Here is a 13,238-nt window from a genome sequence, read left to right as displayed (position 1 = left end):
ATGCGGACGTGGACGATTCTGAATCGATTCACAAATGTCAAAAAATCGATTCTCTAAAAAAATATTTTTCTAATAACGTAATATTGACGGAAGGCAAAAGGCGGAACTCTAAGCGGACGTGCGTGCAGTCTGTGGCGCGCACATAACAGAGAAGTTTCTTCTGCTCACCAAGGCTGCATTTATTTGATTAAAAATACAAACAAAAACAGTAATATTGTAAAATATTATTCCAATTTAAAACAGCTGCTTTCTATTTCAATATATTTTAAACTGTTATTTATTCCTGTGATCAAAGCTGAGTTTTCAGCATCATTACTCCAGTCGTCACTGTCACCCCAGGTGAAAAAGACATACTGTTAAATGTATTAAAAATGCATTAAAGTATATTTGTATTATACTAAAAACATACTCAAGTACATTTTTAATATATTTAATAGTACGTCTTTTTCACCTGGGACATGATCCTTCAGAAATTATTCTAATATGATGATTGATACTCAAGAAACATTCATTATTATTTTAAATGTCGAAAACAGTTGTGTACAGTCTTTGATGAATAGAAAGTTCAAAAGAACAGCATTTATCTGAAATCTAAAGCTTTTGTAACGTTAAACACTACCGCTCAAAAGTTTTGGGTTAGTAATAATTAAAATTTTATTTTTGGGGGAAAGAAATCAAATAAATCAGTACTTTTATTTATGAAGGATGAGTTAAACTGATCAACAGTTACAGTAAAGACATTTATAATGTTAAAAAAATATATATTTGAAATATATGCTGTTCTTTTGAACTTTACATTCATCAAAGCATTTAAAAAAAAAAAAATCTGTACACAACTGTTTTCAACATTGAAAATAATAATGAATATTTATTGAGCATCAATCATCATATTAGTATGATTTCTGAAGGATCATGTGACACTGAAGACTTGAGTAATGATGCTGAAAACTCAACTTTGATCACAGAAATGAATTACTATGTAAAATATTTTAAAATTGAAAACAGCTGTTTTAAATTGGAATAATATTTCACAATATTACTGTTTTTGTTTGTATTTTTAATCAATAAATGCAGCCTTGGTGAGCAGAAGAGACTTCTCCTAAAAACATTAAAAATCTTCCTGACCCCAAACTTTTGAACGGTGTATATATATATATATATATATATATATATATATATACACACACATATATAAATATAAATATAAATATATATATATATATATATATATATAAATATAGCTGCCAGCAGCGATGGAGGGCCAAAGCCGGCGGTACCGCCACCCCGGTGCCTTTAGGTAACTAAAGGCACCGGGGTTGCGGTGCCACCGGCTTGGGCCCGTAATCGCTGCTGGCAGCTATATTTATTATTATTTTGTCAACCTTTCGGGCACTTTTGGGGCTCTTAACATGCTCGAAAACTCTTGAAATTTTGCACACACGTCAGAACCCGCGGCCATCAGGGCCGGATTGAAGCTGGTACCCGGGCGTGGCAGGGGGGCTCGACAGCGCCCCCTGGAACGGGATCCGAACACGTGTCCATAAATCAAACACGCTTGCATGTAATAATATGAAACTCGGTACACATATAGATCTCATCCGGCCGAACAACTTTCGTGCTCTAAGTTTTACGCCAGCCAAACAGGAAGTTGGCTATTTAGCGTTGTTTGGAAACGCATGCTGTGGAATTTAATGTACTCCTCCTAGGGAATTCATCGATTCGCCTCCAAACTCGGTGTGCATGAAGTCAAGACTTTGAGGATGCTAAATTGCGGACGGATTTTTGATATCTCGAACGGTTTGGCCGTGGCGAGGAAACAAATTTATGGCGAAAAAATGAAACAGGAAGTGTGTTATAACTTCTGCATACATTAACTGATCTTGATGAAACTTCAGCAGTGTGTTCGTTGTAAGAGGCCGATCGCACAGATGTGACTATTGTGAGTCAAAGTTATAGCGCCACCAACAGGCAGCAGGAAGTACATCACTTTCAAAATGCTTTGAAATCAGTGTCTTATTTTTACCCGATTTGCTTCAAACTTTATGTGTACAATGTAGACACACGGCAGATGTAAACCTGTGAAAGGATTATTGATATCTTAGATACTGTTGCCGTGGCAACGCATCAAACTTTAATATTCTTTTTTGATGCTTTTGAGACTCTTAACATACTTGAAATTGCATGAAACTCAACAGACACATCACATTTATTAGCCCGTAGACATGTGCAAAGTTTCAGAAACGGGGGTGGTGGAATGGCTCAGTAGCGCCACCTTTAGTCAAAAATGGGGGTTTAGTTTTTCCTAGAATCACAAAACTTGGTATGTGTATTGTTCTCATCAAGACGGACAACTTTCTAATTTACATGAACCATCTCCGACCAACAGGAAGAGAGATATTTTGGTTTGAATGTGGATTTTCTGAAGAATTTTCTCTCCCTCTCTCTGTGTCTGTGTGTGTGTGAGGGGAGGGGGGGATTTGACTATTGCTTTTATATTGTTAATCAAGGTTTCAGGGGCTTTTGGGGTCCTTAACGTGCTCAAAAACTCTTGAAACTTTGCACACAGGTCAGAACCCACGGCCATCAGGGCCGGGCTGAAGCTGGTACCCGGGCGTGGCTGGGGGGCTCAACAGCGCCCCCTTGAACGGGGTTCTAAAACTTGATCCATATATCAAACACGCTCGCATGAATTAATATGAAACTCGGTACACATATAGATCTCATCGGGCCGAACAACTTTACCCCGGTCAAGTTTTACGCCAGCCCAACAGGAAGTCGGCTATTATGGGTTGTTTGGAAAACGCTTGCTGTGGAATGTGAAATACTCCTCCTAGAAAATTCACCGTGTCCCCTTCAAACTCGGTGTGCATGTAGTCAAGACTTTGAGGATGCTAAATTGCGGACGGATTTTTGATATCTCGAACGGTTTGGCTGTGGCGAGGAATCGAATTTATGGCGAGAAAAGAGAAACACGGAAGTGGAATAACTTCTGCATACATTAACTGATCTTGATGAAACTTCAGCAGTGTGTTCGTGGTAAGAGGCCGATCAGATGGATGTGGCTATTGTGAGTCAAAGTTATAGCGCCACCAACTGGCAGCAGGAAGTGTGTCACTTTCAACATGCTTTTGACAAAAGTGGGGGGGTTACTTTTAACTACAGTAAAGAAAAAATAGTTTCTATATTGTTCTCATCAAGCCGGACAACTTTCTAATTTACATTCAATAGCTCTGGCCATCAGGAAGTCAGATATTTTGGTCTGAATGTGAATTTTTTTGCAAAATCAGCCTCTGAATTTTTAGCCACTCCTCTTAAACTATTTATTTTATTCGTACCAAACTTTTTCAACATGATGAAACTACATTAATCCCTCGCCATAGCAAAACCGTTTGAGATATTTATTATCCATTCACAATTTAGCATATTTAAAGTAAAAATCTTCTAAAAATGTAATTATATACCATTTATTTCTATATAAAAGTATACAAATATCACAACTAAACCCATTTTATTCTGTTTTTGCAATTCAAGAAGAATGAAAAGGTTAAAAACAGGCTATTTAGTGCTATTTGGTTCAACAAAAAAGCAAACATAGGGCTATACTGCCCTCTTGTGTCCAAAAGGACATCAAAATAGTATATAAAACTTTTTACCAGGTAGGCCAATATTGTATTTAAATATACATTTATTAGGTATGTGTCTGAGGATATTTTCCCACCGGTTAATCGACGTGTGACACGAGTGGGTGCTTTTAAATCGCTAATATAATAGTGAAAGAAAAATAATGATAATGTTGCACACACAAATCACACACATGTGGGAAAGAATGATGCTTTTAAACAACACTAAACCGCCATTAGGTGTCGCCAGGCATCCATCTTAATAAGCGAGTCATTGATTCATTCGTTCAAACGATTCGTTCGAATGAGTCGATCATGATTAAGACAGATGTTTATGGATTGATCATTCAATCTTTGAGTCAACCGATTCGTTAAAAATGCTGAATCGTTCAGTTATGAGAAAACACGTGATGCGTGATGGTTCTGCCGTGATCTTTGTTTAACTATTTTCGCTGCTGAAACAGAACAAAAACAGTCAACATTGCATCTAAAATGTAAGTGACTTAATTGTAACTGTTTATTAACCTGTTGTATGAAATCTAGGGGTGGGAGAAAAAATTGATTCTTAGATGCATCGCGATGCGGACGTGGACGATTCTGAATCGATTCACAAATGTCAAAAAATCGATTCTCTAAAAAAATAATTTTCTAATAACGTAATATTGACGGAAGGCAAAAGGCGGAACTCTAAGCGGACGTGCGTGCAGTCTGTGGCGCGCACATAACAGAGAAGTTTCTTCTGCTTACCAAGGCTGCATTTATTTGATTAAAAATACAAACAAAAACAGTAATATTGTAAAATAGTATTCCAATTTAAAACAGCTGCTTTCTATTTTAATATATTTTAAACTGTTATTTATTCCTGTGATCAAAGCTGAGTTTTCAGCATCATTACTCCAGTCGTCACTGTCACATGATCCTTCAGAAATTATTCTAATATGATGATTGATACTCAAGAAACATTCATTATTATTTTAAATGTCGAAAACAGTTGTGTACAGTCTTTGATGAATAGAAAGTTCAAAAGAACAGCATTTATCTGAAATCTAAAGTTTTTGTAACGTTAAACACTACCGCTCAAAAGTTTGTGGTTAGTAATAATTAAAATTTTATTTTTGGGGGAAAGAAATAAAATAAATCAGTACTTTTATTTATGAAGGATGAGTTAAACTGATCAACAGTTACAGTAAAGACATTTATAATGTTAAAAATATATATATTTGAAATATATGCTGTTCTTTTGAACTTTACATTCATCAAAGCATTTTGAAAAAAAAAAAAATCTGTACACAACTGTTTTCAACATTGAAAATAATAATGAATATTTATTGAGCATCAATCATCATATTAGTATGATTTCTGAAGGATCATGTGACACTGAAGACTGGAGTAATGATGCTGAAAACTCAACTTTGATCACAGAAATGAATTACTATGTAAAATATTTTAAAATTGAAAACAGCTGTTTTAAATTGGAATAATATTTCACAATATTACTGTTTTTGTTTGTATTTTTAATCAATAAATGCAGCCTTGGTGAGCAGAAGAGACTTCTCCTAAAAACATTAAAAATATTACTGACCCCAAACTTTTGAACAATAATATATATATATATATATATATATATATATATATATATATATATATATATATATACGTATATATGTATGTGTGTGTATGTATATATATATATATATATATATACATATATATGTATGTGTGTGTATGTATATATATATATATATATATATAAATATAGCTGCGAGCAGCGATGGAGGGCCAAAGCCGGCGGTACCGCCACCCCGGTGCCTTTAGGTAACTAAAGGCACCGGGGTTGCGGTGCCACCGGCTTGGGCCCGTAATCGCTGCTCGCAGCTATATTTATTATTATTATTATTATTATTATTATTATTGTTGTTCAAGGGTTCGGGGGCTTTTGGGGCCTTTAACGTGCTCAAAAACTCATGAAACTTTGCACACAGGTCAGAAGCTGCGGCCATTAGGGCCGGGCTGAAGATGGTACCTGGGCGTGGCAGGGGGGCTCGACAGCGCCCCCTTGAATGGGGTCCGAGTGCGGTCCGAAAACTTGGTCCATATACCAAACACTCTTGCATGAATTAATATGAAACTCGGTACACATATAGATCTTATTGGGCTGAACAACTTTCGTGCTCTAAGTTTTACGCCAGCCCAACAGGAAGTCGGCTATTATGGGTTGTTTGGAAAACGCATGCTGTGGAATTTGATGTACTCCTCCTAGGAAATTCATCCATTCGCCTCAAAACTCGGTGTGCATGAAGTCAAGACATTGAGGATGATAAATTGCGGACGGATTTTTGATATCTCGAACGGTTTGGCCAAGGCGAGGAAACGAATTTATGGCGAATAATGGGACACAGGAAGTGTATTATAACTTCTGCATACATTGACTGATCTTGATAAAACTTCAGCAGTGTGTTCGTGGTCAGAGGCCGATCACATTGATGTGACTATTGTGAGTCAAAGTTATAGCGCCACCAACTGGCAGCAGGAAGTGTGTCACTTTCAAAATGCTTTGAAATCACCCTCTTATTTTTACCCGATTTGCTTCAAACTTTATGTGTATAATGTAAACACTGGGCAGATGTAGACCTGTGAAAGGATTTTTGATATCTTTAATACTGTTGCCATGGCAAAGCTTCAAACTTTAATATTCTTTTTTGATGCTTTTGAGACTCTTAACATACTTGAAATTGGATGAAACTCGACAGACACATCACATTTATTAGCCCGTAGACATGTGCAAAGTTTCAGAAACGGGCGTGGTGAGGGGCTCAGTAGCGCCACCTTTAGTCATAAATGGGGCGGTTAGTTTTATCAACAGCAACAAAACTTGGTATGTGTATTGTTCTCATCAAGACGGACAACTTTCTAATTGACATTAACCATCTCCGACCAACAGGAAGAGAGATATTTTGGTTTGAATGTGGATTTTCTGAAGAATTTTCTCTCCCTCTCTCTGTGTCTGTGTGTGTGTGAGGGGAGGGGGGATTTGACTATTGCTTTTATATTGTTAATCAAGGTTTCAGGGGCTTTTGGGGTCCTTAACGTGCTCAAAAACTCTTGAAACTTTGCACACAGGTCAGAACCCACGGCCATCAGGGCCGGGCTGAAGCTGGTACCCGGGCGTGGCTGGGGGGCTCAACAGCGCCCCCTTGAACGGGGTTCTAAAACTTGATCCATATATCAAACACGCTCGCATGAATTAATATGAAACTCGGTACACATATAGATCTCATCGGGCCGAACAACTTTACCCCGGTCAAGTTTTACGCCAGCCCAACAGGAAGTCGGCTATTATGGGTTGTTTGGAAAACGCTTGCTGTGGAATGTGAAATACTCCTCCTAGAAAATTCACCGTGTCCCCTTCAAACTCGGTGTGCATGTAGTCAAGACTTTGAGGATGCTAAATTGCGGACGGATTTTTGATATCTCGAACGGTTTGGCTGTGGCGAGGAATCGAATTTATGGCGAGAAAAGAGAAACACGGAAGTGGAATAACTTCTGCATACATTAACTGATCTTGATGAAACTTCAGCAGTGTGTTCGTGGTAAGAGGCCGATCAGATGGATGTAGCTATTGTGAGTCAAAGTTATAGCGCCACCAACTGGCAGCAGGAAGTGTGTCACTTTCAACATGCTTTTGACAAAAGTGGGGGGGTTACTTTTAACTACAGTAAAGAAAAAATAGTTTCTATATTGTTCTCATCAAGCCGGACAACTTTCTAATTTACATTCAATAGCTCTGGCCATCAGGAAGTCAGATATTTTGGTCTGAATGTGAATTTTTTTGCAAAATCAGCCTCTGAATTTTTAGCCACTCCTCTTAAACTATTTATTTTATTCGTACCAAACTTTTTCAACATGATGAAACTACATTGATCCCTCGCCATAGCAAAACCGTTTGAGATATTTATTATCCATTCACAATTTAGCATATTTAAAGTAAAAATCTTCTAAAAATGTAATTATATACCATTTATTTCTATATAAAAGTATACAAATATCACAACTAAACCCATTTTATTCTGTTTTTGCAATTCAAGAAGAATGAAAAGGTTAAAAACAGGCTATTTAGTGCTATTTGGTTCAACAAAAAAGCAAACATAGGGCTATACTGCCCTCTTGTGTCCAAAAGGACATCAAAATAGTATATAAAACTTTTTACCAGGTAGGCCAATATTGTATTTAAATATACATTTATTAGGTATGTGTCTGAGGATATTTTCCCACCGGTTAATCGACGTGTGACACGAGTGGGTGCTTTTAAATCGCTAATATAATAGTGAAAGAAAAATAATGATAATGTTGCACACACAAATCACACACATGTGGGAAAGAATGATGCTTTTAAACAACACTAAACCGCCATTAGGTGTCGCCAGGCATCCATCTTAATAAGGGAGTCATTGATTCATTCGTTCAAACGATTCGTTCGAATGAGTCGATCATGATTAAGACAGATGTTTATGGATTGATCATTCAATCTTTGAGTCAACCGATTCGTTAAAAATGCTGAATCGTTCAGTTATGAGAAAACACGTGATGCGTGATGGTTCTGCCGTGATCTTTGTTTAACTATTTTCGCTGCTGAAACAGAACAAAAACAGTCAACATTGCATCTAAAATGTAAGTGACTTAATTGTAACTGTTTATTAACCTGTTGTATGAAATCTAGGGGTGGGAGAAAAAATTGATTCTTAGATGCATCGCGATGCGGACGTGGACGATTCTGAATCGATTCACAAATGTCAAAAAATCGATTCTCTAAAAAAATATTTTTCTAATAACGTAATATTGACGGAAGGCAAAAGGCGGAACTCTAACGGTACGTTCACACGGGGCATGAGCGTCAACGCTTGACGGAAGGCGTGGCTGAAGTTTGGCACTGACGCCATGGTCATAGCAGCGTCATAGCAGCGTCAGCCAATGAAATTAGACAGGAACTCAACAACAAGCTTCATTCATTGTCATTCAACATGGACGCCAATTTGGTTGCATTAGCGATAGCTTGTGTGGTTACTGTGAACGTTCAACGCAAGTTGAAACGACGTGGTACTCGGCGCTTCTGGGTACATTCTATTCTCAGAGAGCGAAAACAACGGGGAGAGTATCACGGACTTGTCCGGGAGCTGCGTCTGGATGGGGTACTGTTTGAGCGGTACTTCAGGATGTCCCCGGACACCTTCGACGAGTTGCTGGGCAGGGTGGGACCACTGATCACAAGAGCTGATTCCGTGATGCGGAAGGCAATTGGACCTGCCCAGCGACTCGCTATCTGTCTTCGGTAAGAATAACTTTATATTACTGCGTATTCTTTATATATACACACACATACCTACATTTAGAAACCTAGCTCATGGTCGTTGGTAAATAAATAAAATTGAATATCTCACAGTCTGATTGTCTGCGTAGTAAAAGGTAACGTTATGTGTGTGTGTGTGTGTGTGTGTGTGTGTGTATATATATATATTGCAGTGTCTTTTACTGTATAATGCTAAAGGTATGTGTGTATGTGTATGTATGTATGTATGTATATATATATATATATATATTGCAGTGTCTTTAAAGTATAATGTAATGTTAAAGGTATGTGTGTGTGTGTGTGTGTGTGTCTCTATATATATATATATATATATATATATATATATATATATGTGTGTGTGTGTGTCTATATATATATATATATATATATATATATATATATATATATATATATATATATATATTTGCAGTGTCTTTTACTGTATAATGCTAAAGGTATGTGTGTATGTATGTATGTATATATATATATATATATATATATATATATACAGTGCTTTAAGTGGCCCAAAAGAGGTGCCGGTACTCTATAAAAATTATTATTATTATTATTTTTTTTGCTGACTCCCCTCCTCCCCTGAGGTAACAACAACTGAAGGGGTTTTATATACAGCAGTCAACAGACGACCTTATAAAAAATAATAAATCCTTTTATTAGTTTGTGGATTTGTTTGAGCTAGAAAGAGCTACTGAACATAAATAAAATGTGCAAAATGGTATTGAAAAAATACCCTTAGAAAGAGCTACTGTAGAAAGAACTACTGAACATAAATAACGAGCTCGAACTTCTCACCACACCGGCACCCAGTTTGCAAGTCTAAATTCATTGCTTACATTTAAAAAATGAGCATACAATAGCATAAAAAGTATTTTTAATGAACATAAAGGTCCATGTTTAGTAAAAATCTTCACGAAACTTAATGAAATATTTAGTGAAATTAGAAAATATAAGATATTGTTAATTTATTTTGTATACACATTCTCATATCCATATATTTTGTTTTATTGTCACGAGTAATAATCTCAGGGTTTACTGGGTTTTACACGATTCTGTTTGTAGTGTGTTATTGGTGGTGGTGTACTAAAATAAACATTGTCACGTGTGTATAGCTTTCATCTTCTCACCGCTGATTCCTGATGGTTTAGAGGACAATTACTCGAGTCGCTCCTATCGTTTCAAAGAATAGTACAACGGCGAGCGCGTCAAGTATAAACACCTCGTCCGTTTGGGGAGGTGCGCGGATTGCGCGCGCAGTCTGCGGAGACTCGCGCTGCGGAGCCAGGCGAAAGTATAAACAAGGAGGAAGCGTGCATTGTGAAGTAAAGCGGCAGCGCAGACAAAGGATTAAAACAGATGTGCAAACGAGCGTACCGGTACGCTAAAAGCACGTTCTGGGCGCACGGACAGGTGGCGGTACGCTCAAGAGCTATATTTGGAAGTGGCGGTACTGAGTACCGGCGCGTACCGGCCCACTTAAAGCACTGTATATATATATATTGCAGTGTCTTTACTGTATAATGCTTTTTTTCCCCCAGGTACTTGGCAACTGGAGACTCATTTAGAACTATCGCCTTCAGTTACCGAGTGGGCCATTCTACCGTCGCAGGCATTGTGCCGGATGTGGCCAGTGCAATCTGGGAGGCTCTGGTGAAGGACACCATGCCAGTTCCAAAAAAGGAGGACTGGAGGGCAATAGCTGACCAGTTCTATGCACGCTGGAACTTTCCCAATTGTCTCGGAGCAATCGATGGCAAACATGTCCTCTTGCAAGCGCCAGAGAATTCAGGGTCCTTGTTCTTCAATTACAAGTCAAGCTATTCGCTGGTGCTCCTGGCTGTTGTGGATGCCAACTATCTCTTCCGTGTGGTGGATGTTGGTGGCTATGGCAGGACCAGTGACGGTGGGACTTTGGAGAGAGTCTGAGAGATGGTACGCTGGACTTACCACCAGATGCTGCTATCCCTGGAGCAGAGCATCGTGGGCCCCTTCCCTGTGTCTTTGTGGGAGATGAGGCCTTCCCACTCACTACAAACCTCCTGCGGCCATACCCTGGACATCACATCCCACCAGAGAGAAGGGCATTCAATTACCGCCTCAGCCGTGCTAGGTTGGTAGTTGAGTGTGCCTTTGGCATCCTCTCTGCTCGCTGGCGGATGTATCGTCGTGTCATCGCGACAAGTCCGAAGGTTGCTGAGGCATGTGTGCTGGCCACATGCGTGTTGCACAACTTCCTCCGAAAGAAAATGCTGGAAGGTCGGAGATGCACACCCACAGCTGCACCTGCCAATGATGCACCTTCAGCTCCAGAGGGCCTGAGAGATGCACCAAGGATGGGCTCCAACAATGCAAGCCGTAGAGCCATCCAACTCCGGGACACATACTGCGCCTATTTCAGCCAGGAGGGTGCAGTGCCATGGCAGCCGAGTGCATAGAGGACTCCAAAGGCTCTTTTCAGAGCCCACCAAAAGGCTCTTTTCAGACCCCACCAAAGGCTCTTTTCAGAGCTACCTACACTTTATGTGAAAAGGGCACATTTCAATTATGTCATAAATGTATAATATTAGTCTGTATTTTATTCCATTGCCTTGTATGACAATCTATTTTATGTTTGCATTTTCAGGTTTTTAATCATTATCTGTGCAGATTTCTGGATAGAACATACAAATGTCTGCATCTGTTAGTACTGCTGATATGAGGTAAGTAAAGATGGCATATATATGCACATACATAGACAGCTACACACACACATGCACATATGTGTGTGTGTTTATGTATATATATATATATATATATATATATATATATATATATACATATCATATATGTGTGTGTATACATATATATATATATATATATATATATATATATATACATATCATATATGTGTGTGTATACATGTTTTTTTGTGAGAGAAAACACAGCACAAGCATGAGTTCATTTTAATTGGTTTATTTATGCAAGTAGAAATGTGTGTGAATTTTTTTTTTTTTTTTTTTTTTTTTTTGATTATATTATTATTTATCGTATTTTTTTTATTACAGGACGACGTCACCAGCAGCCTCCAGTTCTGCCTGGTACACAAGTTGGTGGATCTCAAAACGCAGCCTTGCTCTTCTCGTCAGAGGAAGTCTGCGAATGGATGGTAAGAGGCTTTTAAAGAAAATTTCATCTTCATCCTCTGGAGATGTTTGAGGCAGTGGGGGACGTGGCAGTGAAGCCATCTGTGTCAGAGGCTCGATTACTGATAGCATCTCCCTTTCAAAAGCGGACATGTCATGTCCCTTTCTTTTCCTTCCCTTGTTTGCAACCCTGGTATCCTCCTGCTCCGTCTGCCTTGCTACCATGGTCTGTCTGCCTGCCTCTGTCTGTCTGCCTCTGTCTGCTTGACTGTCTTCCTCATTCCCTGTCTCATCTCTGCCTGCAGGTGCTTGCTGGGAATTGCTCTGACTGCTTCCCTCGGCCTGGCTGTTCTCTGGATCTGGATTGAGGGATTCTCGGACAGAAGATGAGCTGGGTAAAAAGGATGGAGGCCTCTGGACATTACTAGATGTCTCCCTATCAGTGATAAATGGAGTGAGAAACCCCATCACCGCCATAAATCGCCATGGCTGTGTGACCGAGGACCCTGCTCCACTCCTTCTCATCTCCCTTTCTTTGTTTTTTTCTTTTTTGAACCTGTCTCTCAAAGACTTCCACCTGGTCTTGCATATGTCCTCTGAGATGCAAAAAAGAGAAATAAACAGTTCCTTCATATACACGTGTTTGTCAATTATTTATTAAATGTGTAGTTATGAAATAAATATGAATATTGGGGAAAATAAGAGTTTAATAACGTTAATAATAAAAAAAATCCTGTATATATCCTGTATATATTTTTGTATATGTGTATATTAATTATATATAATAAATAGTAAAAAATCACCCACCACTCTGATCATGTATTTTTTTTTTTTTATATATATGAAATTGAACCTAAATTTCTGATGGGCTGCTATTCTTGGCGGTACATTATATGTCTGCTAGTTGTCATTCACGGGTCCAATTATATGTATGCTAGTTGTCATTCACGGGTCTAATACACACCAGATTCACCAACGGCCTCTGCCACCTCCTTCCACGCCTGTTCTCTCCGGTTTGTATCCCGGTACATAAAAAGTGACTGGTCATAAAGGACCGGGTGATTGCCCACCGCAATAATTAGCTTCTCCTCCATTTTAAAATTTATCCTCAGTTTATCATCAGTTTGCTGCTCTTGA

General features: G+C 38.5%; 1 long non-coding RNA gene across 1 annotated transcript; it reads left to right on the top strand.

Moving 5' to 3' along the window:
* The first annotated feature begins 10,896 nt into the window (after positions 1-10,896).
* On the top strand, positions 10,897-12,735 carry LOC311288031. The gene is made up of 3 exons (XR_014626861.1): positions 10,897-11,678; positions 12,024-12,124; positions 12,407-12,735. It is a non-coding gene; the product is annotated as an uncharacterized lncRNA (long non-coding RNA).
* The last annotated feature ends 503 nt before the right edge of the window (positions 12,736-13,238 follow it).

The sequence above is a fragment of the Rutilus rutilus genome (genome assembly GCF_951802725.1).
Source record: "Rutilus rutilus genome assembly, chromosome: 3".
NCBI lineage: Eukaryota > Metazoa > Chordata > Actinopteri > Cypriniformes > Leuciscidae > Rutilus > Rutilus rutilus.
This window is presented reverse-complemented; position numbering and strand designations above follow the sequence as displayed.